The sequence below is a fragment of the Benincasa hispida genome, chromosome 6 (genome assembly GCF_009727055.1).
Source record: "Benincasa hispida cultivar B227 chromosome 6, ASM972705v1, whole genome shotgun sequence".
NCBI classification, from domain to species: Eukaryota; Viridiplantae; Streptophyta; class Magnoliopsida; order Cucurbitales; family Cucurbitaceae; genus Benincasa; species Benincasa hispida.
Genome location: NC_052354.1, coordinates 15,524,544 through 15,539,000, shown reverse-complemented (window position 1 = coordinate 15,539,000; position 14,457 = coordinate 15,524,544). Strand labels below are relative to the sequence as shown.

General features: G+C 36.0%; 1 non-coding gene across 1 annotated transcript; it reads left to right on the top strand.

The window, feature by feature from the left end:
* The first annotated feature begins 429 nt into the window (after window positions 1-429).
* TRNAY-GUA lies at window positions 430-513 on the top strand. The gene is given in 2 exon segments: window positions 430-466; window positions 478-513. It is a non-coding gene; the product is annotated as a tRNA-Tyr (tRNA).
* The last annotated feature ends 13,944 nt before the right edge of the window (window positions 514-14,457 follow it).

Sequence of the window (14,457 nt, the reverse complement as noted above, 5' to 3'; positions counted from 1 at the left end):
ACTTTGTAACAATTTCTTTCAATGTTTTACGTCTTTGTTAAGTGTAAAAGTTGAATTCTTAGTCAAATTTTAAAAACATAACAAAAGTAAGTTTGACTAATGCATATATTAATTATGTAATAAATTTGCCACAACTCATAAATTTAAAATAAATAAATAATCTCTAATATTGTTTTTCTCTAAAATTTTATCTTTTATAATTCATTTATAGGTAAAAATTTATTAGAAGGTTAAAATTGTAACACTATAATAATGATTTATAAAAATAGCATAGGACTATCTAATATTCTAGAAGGAAAAGAAAGATGAAAAGAATATTGCTGCAAAATTTCCAATTGGCAATTTGGCACAAAAGAAGATGGCGATGTAGGATAAATAATATAAGTCATATTAAATGTAATCAAATTAATATTATTCTTACAACAACACCCGATCTTAGCTCAGTTGGTAGAGCGGAGGACTGTAGTATGTTCAGGGATCCTTAGGTCGCTGGTTCGAATCCGGCAGGTCGGATTTTTAATTTTTCTTTACGTTTGTCACAATTTAATTTTTAGGTTTAATTTCTTTTTTCTTTACATTTGTCGCACTTAATTTTTAGGTTTAAATACATTTATCATATTTAGGTTCTCTTTGGTAACCTCTTTGTTTTTTTTTTTTTTTTTTTTTTTAAATTTAAGCATATTTCCTCTCCATTTTCTATCATGATTTGCATCTTTTTTTAGTAAAGTTGTTGAGTTTTTAGCCAAATTCCAAAAATAAAAAGAAATTTTGAAAAGCTATTTTTTAAGGTTTTCAAAAGTTTGCTCGGTTTTTAAGCTATTAGTTAAAAGTAAATAACAAAGGAAGGAATTTAGATGTGAAAGTAATGTTTATAGGCTTAATTTTCAAAAAAAAAAAATAATAATAAAAAACCAAATTGTTACCCAACAAGGACTTAATTTTTAGGTTTAAATACTATATTAGTTCATTTATTTTGAAAATATTAATTTTCATAATTTTAACTTTGTTTTATTTTGTTCACTAAATTTTAAAATGTGACTATTTTGGTCTCTTAATGTAAATGAATTAATCAAGATTTTCATTTTGAAAATATATACCAAAATGGACTAAAGTCAAAAGTACGTGGACCAAATACAAATAGTATTTAAACATTATTATTCCTATTATTATTATTGTTGTTGTTGTTGTTATTATTACTATTACTACTAGTACTATTATTATTACTACACATGCACATGATATCAAAGATAAATTTGTAATTTAAGAAAGAGAAGACCTATAAAACAAAAAAAAAGGGCTTTGATGCCTAAGTTAGTAAGAAAATTAAAGAAAGGAGAAGAAGTCAAAAGTTTAACTTATCTCATATGAAGTCATAATGGTCTATTTATAGGAGGATTTGATCTAGGGTTTACTTTAATCCTACTGAGATTTAGATATGAGATTTAACCTTTTTAGGATTAAGATATGCGTTTTTTTTAATCCCAAACAAATTAGGTCAAATCTTATCTTATCTAATTTTATCTTAATTTTGATTTTACTTTAATTTGGTTTTAAGCTTTAACTATCTGATCCAAATTTACACAACAAAACTAATTCATGAAACTTTAATTATGAATTGATTGGACTATAATTAACTGTTGTCCCAGATAACTATGATCTTCTCGTTTGCAATCACAAATTACTCAGAATTAACGGTCAAGTACAATTCAAGATTCAGGGGATACTGTATGCTGAGGCTTCAAAACTCTTCTGTCGTTTACCTGATGGTGGCTCAATCGTGTAGAAGAAGCTCCAAGAAGTAGACGATAGTTCAATTATGTAAATGATAGAATGAAGCACTAAACGATCATATAGATGACAGCTGAAGAGCTAGATGATTGGATGTGAAGCTAAACGATCGTGTACACGGTGCGATAGGAACTACACGATCGTGTAAACAATACTTAAGTAAATGCTAGACGGTCGTAGAGTAAGAAAGAAAGAACACAAGTGTTTAAGTGGTTCGGCCGAAGGCTTACATCCATTGTGCAAATCAGGAGGGTCTCTTTTATTATTTCTTCTTCAAAGTTATTATAGAATGAATGCCTTGCTCTCTCTCGTTTTCTTACATTTTTCTCACATTCGTTTTTCTTTATATACACAGACGCTCATCATCAACGATGAAGCTCTGGTGGTTACAATAACATAACAGAAAGAAGTCAACAACGTTTCAACTGCCTGCAATCTTGTTTCTTTATCTTCGATTCTTTTTGTAACAATCTCCACCTTTGTAAGCATCCAGAGTACCTTTCCCTCTTTGCTTGTTGAGTTTACTTGAGCTAACCTTTTTCAGGTATATTGATCCCAAGGAGGTCTAAGCATCGACCAAGCTTGCTTAATGGAACTATTTGGTTAGCATATCAGCTGCATTGTCTGAAATATGAATCTTTACCACCTCAACTTCCTATTTCTCAATCTCCTGTCTAATAAAATGATATTTGATGTCAATATGCTTGGTTCTGCTATGAAACTGTTGGTTTTTAGATAAAGATTGTGCTCTGGATGCCACAATATATTCTGACCTTTGTTTGTTTAATATGGAAATTGTTTAGTAAACCCTTCAGCCACAAACATTCTTTTACAACCTCAGACTATGCTATAAACTTAGCCTATATTGTGGAAAGAGCCACAACAGGCTGCAAACTATTGGGGTTGATGCTCTAAATCTCGTAGGATCCTGTATTTTATAAATACCTGTATGAACAAACACTTGTGATGTAATAATATGAGATATTTTCTTCACTATTGTCTATGAAATATGAGATATTTTAGTTGAATTTACCACAAACCAATAAACTAAGATCCTTGGTTGTCGTCGTAACTTAAGCATGTATGTGGAGACATACAAGTGGATCATGCCTTAAGTGATAACCTAAATGGTCTGTAGTATATGGATAAAGGAGGGAAACCTTATCCTGGTGACACTACAGATACGACCCGCTTTGTAGATGTTACAAATATTATAGAGTGCTACAGATGGTCTAATCCTAATCATTCATGTGGAAACATGTGAGCGGGGGTGTCCTATACAAAGGAGTTTGTATAAGACCGGACCACGAAATGTTTAGTCTCGTTATATAACATCGTTCATGATAGGGACTTTCATTTCACTAGGATGACCATAGGTAACATGACCTTAATCCTGAGTGAGTTAGGAACTCCTACTTATAAGGGCAGTCCTTTGATTTGCATGGGTGCGAGTGGCCAGATTGTTAACTCAAATCTACCACTTTGGGGATTCATCTGATTGAGGAGCTGGGAACTCAGCTAGACAAGATGGAATTTATTCCTTCCTCGAAGTAAGGGTAAATAGATAGATTGCTCTCTTAAGGGCTGATTCTAGGGCTTGAACGATATGACGCCACACACCTTCTAATGGCCAAAGAGGTGTCCACTCATAGTAGAACTATGACGTATTGTTCATTAGAGGAATCAGTGGTACTTGAGAAGTTAGATGTAACTACAAGGACAAAACGATAAATTGGCTCAGCTGTACTTACGAGCAATCTGTGAAGGATTATTGTACTGTTGATTGGTTATATTCGATGGACACAGAAATATATCTGTAGTGAGAAGAGTAGAGCTGTCGCTCTTTAGTGGAGTGCCCAAAAATTAACGGATGGTGGATCTCATGATTAAAGAGTTTTGTCAGCTATTCACATACCGTTGGAGCTTCAAGCTACAGGTCCATAAGGTCCCTTTGGTAGCTCAATGGATTCAAGTTGAGAATTAGTTTTTGGGTTAGTTTGAAGTGTTCAAATTGATAAGAGGGTGTTTGATTATATATGATATAATTAAACTGGTTCAATTATATGTGATATAATTGATATGATGTATGAGATACAATAATTGGAGGATTTTGATATAAATATGATTTATTTTGAATAAAGAAAAAAGGAACTATGGTTTAAATATTACATATGATGTGATATTGAAGCTATAGATTATAAATATGATATGATAAGTTAGTTATTATATTTATTTATAATTAAAACAATTATATGATAATTGTAGGTAGTTTTCTCCTTTATTCGTGCATGATGTGGGAAGTTATTTTCAGTTTTCATAACTGAACGATAAAATGAAAAATGTTTTCATTTTGTGAAGAATCACTTCATTTAGTAAATTACCTATCGTTTTGCTTCAAACGAGAGACTACACGATAGCCCTCAACGAGATACTAAACGACAATGAGATTTCTAAAACGATCGTATGATAGTGAGATTTCTAAACGATCATGTAAACGACTGCGAGAGATTTCTAAACGATCGTGTAGAGCGAGATTTACTAAACGATCGTGTAAACGATCAAATGAGGTTTACTAAGGACCGTGCAAACGATTAGTGAGAGTATAAGCGATCGTGTAGACGATTCTCATGAGAATGAGATTTACTAAACGATCAAGCACATAAAGTCTATGCGATAGACGGTTTCTTCTCCCACTTGCTTGATCCTATAGTTCGATCGTTGCCTTCCTCCATCCCTCTACCAAATTTACAACAGAGCCTACACCTCCTAAATTCTCACTCCAAGAATATCAAGGTTGCTAACTGATGGTGTCGAAGGGGTTGCTTGTTCGTGGAAAAGATTGTTCGTGACTACTAGACGATTGGCTAGGCGATCTAAACTAGAGGTTATTGTCCAAGTCTTCACAGGAGCGAGAGATCTATAGAATAAGAGGTCTTAAAAGATATGTCTCTCGTTCCTTTTGTATTTAACTTTGAAAACATGCTGTAATTTGTTCTAAGATGCATAACTAGTTTGTATGTTTGTGAATGCCTTTAATTCTGTCACAATGGGCATGAAAAGATCTTGCTTCCGCTTATAGGTTCTTTTGGATAAGAGTTCCTTCACAAACTAGCCTTTCAGCTTATCAAATTTTTTCCCCATAGGAAAACATAGCCTGATAGAGAGCACCTTCTGTCCAAATTCCTTGCATAATCTGCATTAACATAGTCATACATTTCATCATTGGAAGGCTCATTCTATCTATATAAGACCCTTGCTTCCTTTGATGAACACAGATACCTCAGTATCCATTTGACTGCTTCCTAATGTCGTTTACTAGGGTTTTCCATGTACCCACTGACCATACTTATAGCATAAGATAGATCTGGTCTGGTTGAAGTCATTAGGTACATCAGAGATCCCATTGCTTGGGAATAGGGAACAACCTTCATATGGTTTATGTGCTCTTCATCTGTACTTTTTGGACTATTTGTAGCTGGAAACTTGAAATGAGGTGCAAGAGGAATGCCAACTGGTTTAGCACCCTCTATGCTGAACCTCTGCAATATTTTTGCACAATATTTTGATTGATTCACTTTATAATCTGTCCTGTTTTCTATCTCTTTCAATCTTAATGCCTAGGATCCTTCTTGATTCCCCTAGGTCTTTCATATCAAACTCTTTCTTTTGAAGCATTTTAACTTGCCTCAACTCTTCTTTGGAACTCTCGGCTAGCAACATGTCATCTACATAAAGAAGTAAATAAACAAGACAAGTGGGACAGACCATGGCCTTCACGACTATAGTATTTGAGGGTCACCTATAGAATATGGGTCTATAGGACAGACCACGGGTGGACTAGGGAAAGTGGGAGATCTTCTACTGGGCGTATTATTCCCTAGTTTATTGTTTTGTGTACTTGTAATTTGATTATCTTGTACACTGCACTAGTTTTAGGACAAGTGGCTGATTGTTGGGATTGATGCCCTAAATCTCGTAGGGTTCTATAGTTTATAAACCTTGTATGAACAAACATCTGTGTGATTAATAATATTTGATTCACTCTGTCCATGAAAATATATGATATTTTTGTTGCATTAACCACAAACTAATAAACTAACATCCAAGGTTATCATTGTAACTTAAACATGTATATGGAGACATACAGGTGGATCATGTTTAAGTGATAACCTAAATGATCTGTAGTATATGAATAAGGATGGGTACCTTATCTTGATGACACTATGAGTATGACCTGATTTATAGGTGTTACAAATGTTGTAAAGTGCTACAAATGATCTAATCCTGATCATTCATGTATTAAACATGCGAGCGGGGATATTCTATACAAAGGATTTTGTATAAATTCGGACCATGAAATGCTTAGTCTCGTTATATATCACAATTCATAATATAGGCTTTCATTTCACTAGGATGACCACAGGTAACATGGCCTTAATCCTGAGTGAGTTGTGAACTTCTGTCTATAAGGGTGGTCCTTTGATTTGTATGGGTGAGAGTGGCTAGATCGCTGGCTCAATAAGCCTACCATTTTGAGGATTCGTCTGATTGGGGAGCTAGGAACTCAGCTACGCAAGATGGAATTCACTCATTCCCCGAAGCAGGGGTAAGTAGATAAATTGCTCCCTTAAGAGTTGATTCCGAGTCTTGAACAATGTGGTGCCACACCCTCTCTTAGCCAAAGAGGGGTTTAGTCATGGTGGGACTATGATCTATTGTTCATTAGAGGGATCGGTGGTACTTAAGAAGTTAGATGTTGAAGGATCTGTTAACGAAGAGCATCCATGAGTGCCGTCAAATCTCTCCAATTTCACCATGACCGAAATACACCAAATACATACGAACATACAGTTATGCAAATATACAGTAATCAATGGCTTGCTTTGAACATTAAAATTAAAGGAAAAAGTTCTCATACTAGTTAAAGACACTCTTCAAGCTTTAGAACTCAACGCAGTGGAAGACCTCTACCCGATCAACAAACGCCCAACAAATGCGTCGGCAACTGCAACACGAACAACCACAAACAAATGAACGCAGCAGGGACGACACCACCAGAAAGGAGCCCTTGGTATTCTCGAAGTGAGAACCCAAATTGTGGTCTTTGGTGAGTTTGTAGAGGTGGGAGGAAGAATTGATCATGTAGACGATAAGCAAGTGGGAGAGAATAAGAAGCTATCGCATAGCTAGATGCTTATCGTTTAGAAGAAACTACACGATCGTGTAGGTTTTACTGAACGATTGTTTAGGAAAAGATAGACGATAGTTTAGCAAACACGGCACAATATACGATCGTTTAAGAAAGCTGTCCGATCATTTAGGAATTAGCATGCGATCGTTTAGGCGCGAGGTATGTGATCATTTAGGCGTTGAATGACTATCATATAGGCTTTCAACTTATGCGATCGTTTACGTTTCCACACCAACGACAAACTTTCTAAACTTTTTCGAACTCTTCAAAATGAAAAAAAATTCCATTTTTATTCTTTGGTTACAATAACCGATGCGGTTTTCCCTCTAATGCATATCCAAGAGAGTTTTTAGGTTAATTATCATATAAATAACCAATTAAATTATTAATAAATATAATCATATTCTATTTTTACCCTATAGTTTGATATCACATATCTACTATAGTAATTTCTCCTCTACTTGTTATAAATCATATTTATATCTAATTTCCTCCAAAATAATGTATCTAATACATTTAGTCAATTATATCATATATAATTAACCAGTCCAATTATATCATATATAATTGAACTTCCTCTTGTCAATTTAAACATTTCAAATTAACCCAAACACTGATTCTCGACTTTATCCAAGCTACCCAAGGAACCTAATGCACCTGTCGCTTGAAGCTCCAACGGTCTGTGAATAACTTACTAAACTTTTTAGCCACAAGATCCACTATTCGTTAACTTTCAGGCATTCCACTAAAGACCAACAGTTGAACTCTTCTTACCACAGATATATTTCTATGTCCACTGGATATAACCAATCATGAGTACGATGACCCTTCACAGATGCTCGTAAGTACAACTGGCCCAAATTACCGTTTTTTCCCTGTAGCTACATCTCACTCCTTAAGTACCATTGATTCCTCTAATGAACAATACAACATAGTCCAACTATGTGTGAACACCTCTCGGGCCAAGAGAAGGTATGTGGTGCCACATTGTTCAAGCCCTTAAATCAGCCCTTAAGGGAGCTATCTATCTATTTACCCCTGCCTCAGGGAAGGAGTGAATTCCATCTTGTGTAGCTGAGTTCCCAGCTCCCAAATAAGACGAATCCCTAAAATGGTAGGTTTGAATCAGCGACCTAGCCACGCATACCCATACAAATCAAAGGACCACCCTCAATGACAGGAGTTCCCAACTCACTCAGGATTGAGGTCATTTACCTATGGTCATCTTAGTGAAGTGTAGTCTCTGTCATGAATAGTATTATATAACGAGACGTTAACACCTCGTAGTCAGGTCTTATACAAACTTTTTGTATAGAACGCCCCCGCTCGCATGTCTCCAATACGAATGATCATGATCAGACCATCTGTGACAAGTCACAACACTTGTGACCATTCCACTAAGCGGGTCGCATCCGTAGCGTTACAGGGATAAGGTTTCCCTCCTATATCTATATACTACAGATCACTTTGGTTATCACTCAAGACGTGATCCACTTGTATGTCTCCACATACATGCTTGAGTTACATACAGATAACCAGAGATTTTAAGTTTATTGGTTTGTGCTAAAGCAAATAAAACATGCAATTAAGCAAAAAACAAGATGTGAAGTAAATATCATATATTATACAACACAAGCATTTGTATAAACTGTTTACAAACTACCAAACACGAGACTTTCGGGCAACAACCCCAACAGATGTAACTACAAGGGAAAAACAATAATTTGGCTTAGCTGTACTTACGAGAAATTTGTGAAGGGACACTGTACTGTTGATTGGTTATATCCATGGACACAGAAATATATCTATAGTGCGAAGAGTGTAGCTGTCGGTCTTTAGGGGAATACCTGATAGTTAACGAATGGTGGATAGTTTGATTAAAGAGTTTAATAAGTTATTCACGTACTATTGGAACTTCAAGCTATAGGTTCATAAGGTTTCCATGGTAGCTCAATGGATTTAGTTGAGAATCAGTTTTTGGATTAATTTGAAATGTTCAAATTAATAAGAGGGAATTTAATTATATGTGATATAATTAAATTAATTTAATTATATATGATATAATTGACATAATGTATTTGATATATTATTGTTTAATTGGAGGAATAAATATTTGAATATGATTCAAATATATTTTTTATGAATAAGATTCATAGATGTTAAGTTTAATATAAACATGATTTATATTAAATGTCATAAAATAGAGAAAAAGAACTATGGTTTATACATTATATCTGATTCAATATTAAAACTATAGGTTATAAATATAATGTGATAAGTTGGTTATCATATTTATTTATAATTATTATTTATTTATTAATTAATTTCCTTTTTCTCTCTGATCACCCTTAGTGGGAAGTTAATTAGTCTTTGTGGCTTTTGAATAAAATAAAAATATGATTTTATTATTTAAGAAGACAAACATTCACGATTGAAAGACTACACGATTTCAAGAGAGTCTATGCGATAAACTTGCTTCTCTAAACGATTGAGAGATCTTTCTATGCGATAGAGATTATCTTTCTCGATCGTCTTCCTCCTCCAACTCCAAAGTACCCTCCTAACCAAAATAGCCAGAGCCATCCACTTTTGGGTTCTCACACAGAGAATACCAAGGTAACTAACTGGTTTGTCCTCTACCTTTTTGGTTCAAGTTTGGTTGCTGCTTGTTCGAGGAGAATTCATGCTTATTTGACACATTTGTGACGTTCGAGGGATTTACTTGAAGACTTTTCTTCAAAGGTATAATCTCTATACTTTGTTTCTTATTAGAAAACATGTTGTAGTTTAGTTTTATGCATAATTTGTTTTGTTTACTATAAATGTATGCGTTCAATCGAAATGGGATTTGGACGATCCGCTTCCGCTCAAAGGTTCTCTTTAAAATAGTTCCTTTAATAATATCAAGAGTAACATTATACGCAAAAACATCGTCAATAATTACAATAGTTCAATTCCATCTTTTTCCTGTCATGACATAGTTTATTGAAATTTCATTATTGTCTTTAGGTATTTCACCTTTCTCACTAGTCATGTCGAAGATTTTTTTATAGGTATTTACATCCTCAACCAAGTATTTTTCATTATTAATTATTTTTTGTTTTCAAGGATTTTTATCTTTGGAACCCACTGGTCTACTACGCTTCTGGCGTGTTTCAGACTCATTAGTGACAACTTTTTGTGTTGAGATATCAATTTTTATGGAATATTTGCAGTTGGAATATATGACTTAGTTACTTTCTTTGCATCTATAAATGCTTTTGGTAATTGATTTGCTATATTTTTCAAATGAATTATTTTCTGAACTTCAAGTTCACATTGATCTATACGGGGATCTAAATGAGACAACAATTCCATGTAATTTCTTTTTCCAACTTCTTAATTCCTCCCCCTAATGTTGGAAACTTTGTCTCATTAAAATGACAATCAACAAATCGTGCAGTAAATATATCACCCATCATGTGAAACTCGAATCTCAATTTTCCTACTTAAGCAGGTAATTAAGGAAACTAATTAAGTATAAGTTAAATCCTATGTTGAAGAGAAGGAAAATTATAAGTGTTTGAATAGATTTTCTTTGAGTAGCTTTGAGTTGAGTCTTAATTATTAAAAATTTGGCTAAATGTGGAGTCTAAAAGAAACTATGTGTTTGGTGTTAAGAAGCATTAACGCATAAGGCTCGAATGAGGCTAAGTTTGTAGAGGTTATAAGGGATTAAGTATTGAAGCCAAGGACAACCATGCATTGAGCTTGTGAGGTTTGGACACATGTTGACCGAAGAGTTGGCATGAGGTGTTGCCCAAGTGTTGGAATGACAAAGTTTGCCAATGCGTTGGCCTTGTGCTAGGCGTTGGAGTTGAGCCAAGGGCGTTGGGCTTACCTATTTGTAGAGGTTAGTTGGGCTCTTAGGGAAGCCAAGTGTGGCCGAGAAAAGAGAAGCCATGTGTTGGTTGTGCATGCCAAGAGGAGCGCGTTGAGAGCTAGCAACACTATACGTTGGAAAAGGCTAGACAATGAATGTAAGGCACTGGGCATTAAGACTGGGCATGCATATTGACTAGTATGCGTGAGCATGGGCGCTGGCTGTTGGAGCATGCATGTGGACGATCGCGTAGCTGCTTGCGGCACTAAATGATGGGCACAAGAGCAATGAGATGGGGGTAGGCGTTAAATGATGAGGGCGTAAATGCTATGCAATGAGCACATGTGCTAGAAGATAGCGCTAAACAATGGGTGATGAAGCTACACAATAAGCGTAAGTGGTAGACGATGGTCGTGATGCACTAGACGATGGACGTGATGCGCTAGACAATAGGCATTGTGCTAGACGATAGACGCAAGCACTAGACAATAGATTCAGGCGCTATACGATGGGCTATGCGCTAAACGATGGAGCGATAGCGAAAGCGCTGGGTGATGAGTGACAATGAGATTAGCTAGAAGACGATGGGTTATGCGATGGGTGCAAGAGCTACACGATGAGCTATGCGATGGGCCAAGCCATGATGGGTGCATAGTGAAGTGTCTATGCATTGTTGGGGCTTGGAGTACATAAGACTTGTGAGGCTAGTTTGCGTTGGTTTTGTGCAAGAGACTAAGGGCATTGGCAAGCAACAAGGTCATGCTAGCGTTAGTCATAAGGTATGCGTTACCAAGAGGCTAGGCGATGTTAAGACAAACCATAAGGCGTTGAGTTGAGACCTAGCTTGACTCAAGGATTGGTATGCGTTGGTGATGTGCTATGTGCTAAGGACATCCGAGAGCAGGGGGGCGCATAGGACAAGGCTAGAGTAAGTAGTATGCGTTAGAAGATTATGATGGTTATAGTCCTAGTTGAACGCATGTGCCAAGGGTGAGCCATGCGAGAGAAGAAAAGTATGCGGCCAAGTAAGAACTTGCAGTTCCTTGAGGTTGTGTGGCACAAGTGATGCATTGATGAGAGAACTATGGGCTGATAGTGGCTAATTGAGAAGAGGTTAAGCTTAAGTTAGTAGGAGGTGGACAAATAGAGTTTCATGCAAAGGAGGTATGCATGAGGAAGACAACTCAAAAGTAGGAGGTGGATGCACCAATGAGCATGCAAACCGATCAGGTGGAGCTAGATGAAGAAAAGGCTAACAGTTCAAGCTGATGGTGGCAAAGGAAGGTGTTGGTAGCCTAAGTGGTGGACACCTGGGCATGCAGGGAGCTGAAGGTATCAACATAAGGTGAAATGGGAACGCCTATAAATAGGGCCAATGACTTCTCTTCATATTCATAACTCAAATTCTCTTCAAAGGACATTAGAAAGAGTGTATGATGAATGATTGGGAGGATGCTATGCATTGATCAAAAGAAGGCATGCGTTGTTAGCAAAATCATGCGTTGATCGAGTGGTTCCAAGAGGAGGAAATGCTATCAGACAATGAGATCATGAAGTAGCAGCAACTTTGGACAATAAGTTCTCCCAGATTACTCGTGCGTTGTTAGTGATTCTGAAGCCACTTGAAAGCTCAGAGAGTATAGTTTTTAAGGCAGAGCTGTCGGAGAAGAAGCTCAAAGAAATCAGGCTAAAAAGTGAAGAAAAGTCAGAATGGTCGAGCTCTCAGATAAACTTGGGCTAGTCTTGATTATTTGAGGATTCCAACCAAACTACGAGGATATCTAAGCTTAGATTTTAAGGCAAGCTTTCTGAGATAATTTAGAACATATTTGTAGAAGAAAGTGTCTCAAAATAAGACTTGGAATAATGAGTAATCTAAGCTAGAAATTGAATATGGAATTTGGGATCAAAAGAGGGCTCAACGAAACCTAAGAAACTTCAGAGAGGAAAGTTCCTACCCAACCAAGGTGAGTGGTTATATATATATATATATATAGAGAGAGAGAGAGAGAGAGAGAGAAAGAGAGAGAGAGAGAGGTTATATTTGAAATATTGGCATGATCGGAAAATGTGTTTTGTCTGGATTTGATTGTTGTGTTGTTGTCATAATGCTTGTGTAATTGTATTGGGAAATTGGATTTGTACCCGAGATACTGTTAGCATACTTTGTGGACGCTTGGCTGGGATTGTCAGGGTATCTGGCTGGGATTGTCAGCGTACCCAATCATGTCTAGCAAGAATTATCGATATGTGCACATTCGGCGGGTTATAGGGTGTTGAGATTATGCCCACATTAGTCATTGTGGGTTATTTGCGGAGAGTACTCAAGGAAAATACATGATCATGCTAGGGATATCCGGCTGACAGGCTGAGGAGGTTACATTTTGTTATATGATTATTGTTTGAATGTGGAATTCTCTTCCAAAAGTGAATTTCTGAAATCAAACCTATTTTCATATAAACTGCCACTCACTAAATTATTTAGCTCACGTTTTTCATGTTTTGTTTTCTTTCCCCCTCCCTATTGAAGGAAATTGGAATTGAGATTTCAATGAGCAGCGGAACAAGAATATTCCAAATTACAATCATGAATGAACATATATTTACAGTCGACTTCAAAACAAACAGTTATACAATTACAATCCAGAAATTACAGCATGAACAATACAAATGCATAAAGAGACAAACTCTACGGACATCGATAGAAATGTCTCCATACTTCGTTGTGCATTCTGATCGCTCGAACAATAGCAACCATGAACGTCCAATCTACACGACCACAACACCGCACAAACACAGTAAGAACACTTCACGCTCGTCCTCAATGATATCCTTGGTCACGATCTCCTCTGCTACACGAACGACCTCCATAACACCACGAACGACCTCTAGAAAACCTCGACGGTGTCAAGTTAAGCTTAACACCACCAACAAGGTGACCTTGGTATTCTTGGTGTGAGAAACCAGAGGGTGGGCTCTGTTCGGACTTGGTATGAGGCAGAAAAATGGAGGAAAACACCGATCGCGTACACGACTGGGCAAGTGGGAGAAGGCGGAGAACTATCGTATATGTCGATGCCCAATCGTTTAGATAAAGCTATGCGATCATTTAGCAAAAACTATGCGATCATTTAGCTCTATCGTTTAGCTCGGTCTGTCATCTACAGACTCTACATGATCGTTTATCTTGGGCCAGCAATCGTCTAGCAAAGCTATGCGATCGTTTAGTAAATACTACACGATCATTTAGCTCGCCTAGCCATCGTTTAGTAAATCTGTATTTACTTGACAACCCGTGAGTTTCTTTACGCGGAGAGAAAACTCAAAATCCTTTTTCAAATGTTTGAAAAACAAAACCTCTTTTCATCTTTTGTAAGAACATCTTTTTTTTCTTTTTTTTTTTTTTAAATAGGAAACCACTTTCCTTTTAAACTCACGGTTATCATGATCCAATATTCACCCACTACTTTGGTTATTTAAAAGAAAAAGAATTAATTATCTAATAATTAATATTATTATAAACATAAATGATAACCAACTTATCATACTATATTTATAACCTATAGTTTTAGTATTTCATCTCATGAAACATATAAACCATAGTTCTTTTTCTATT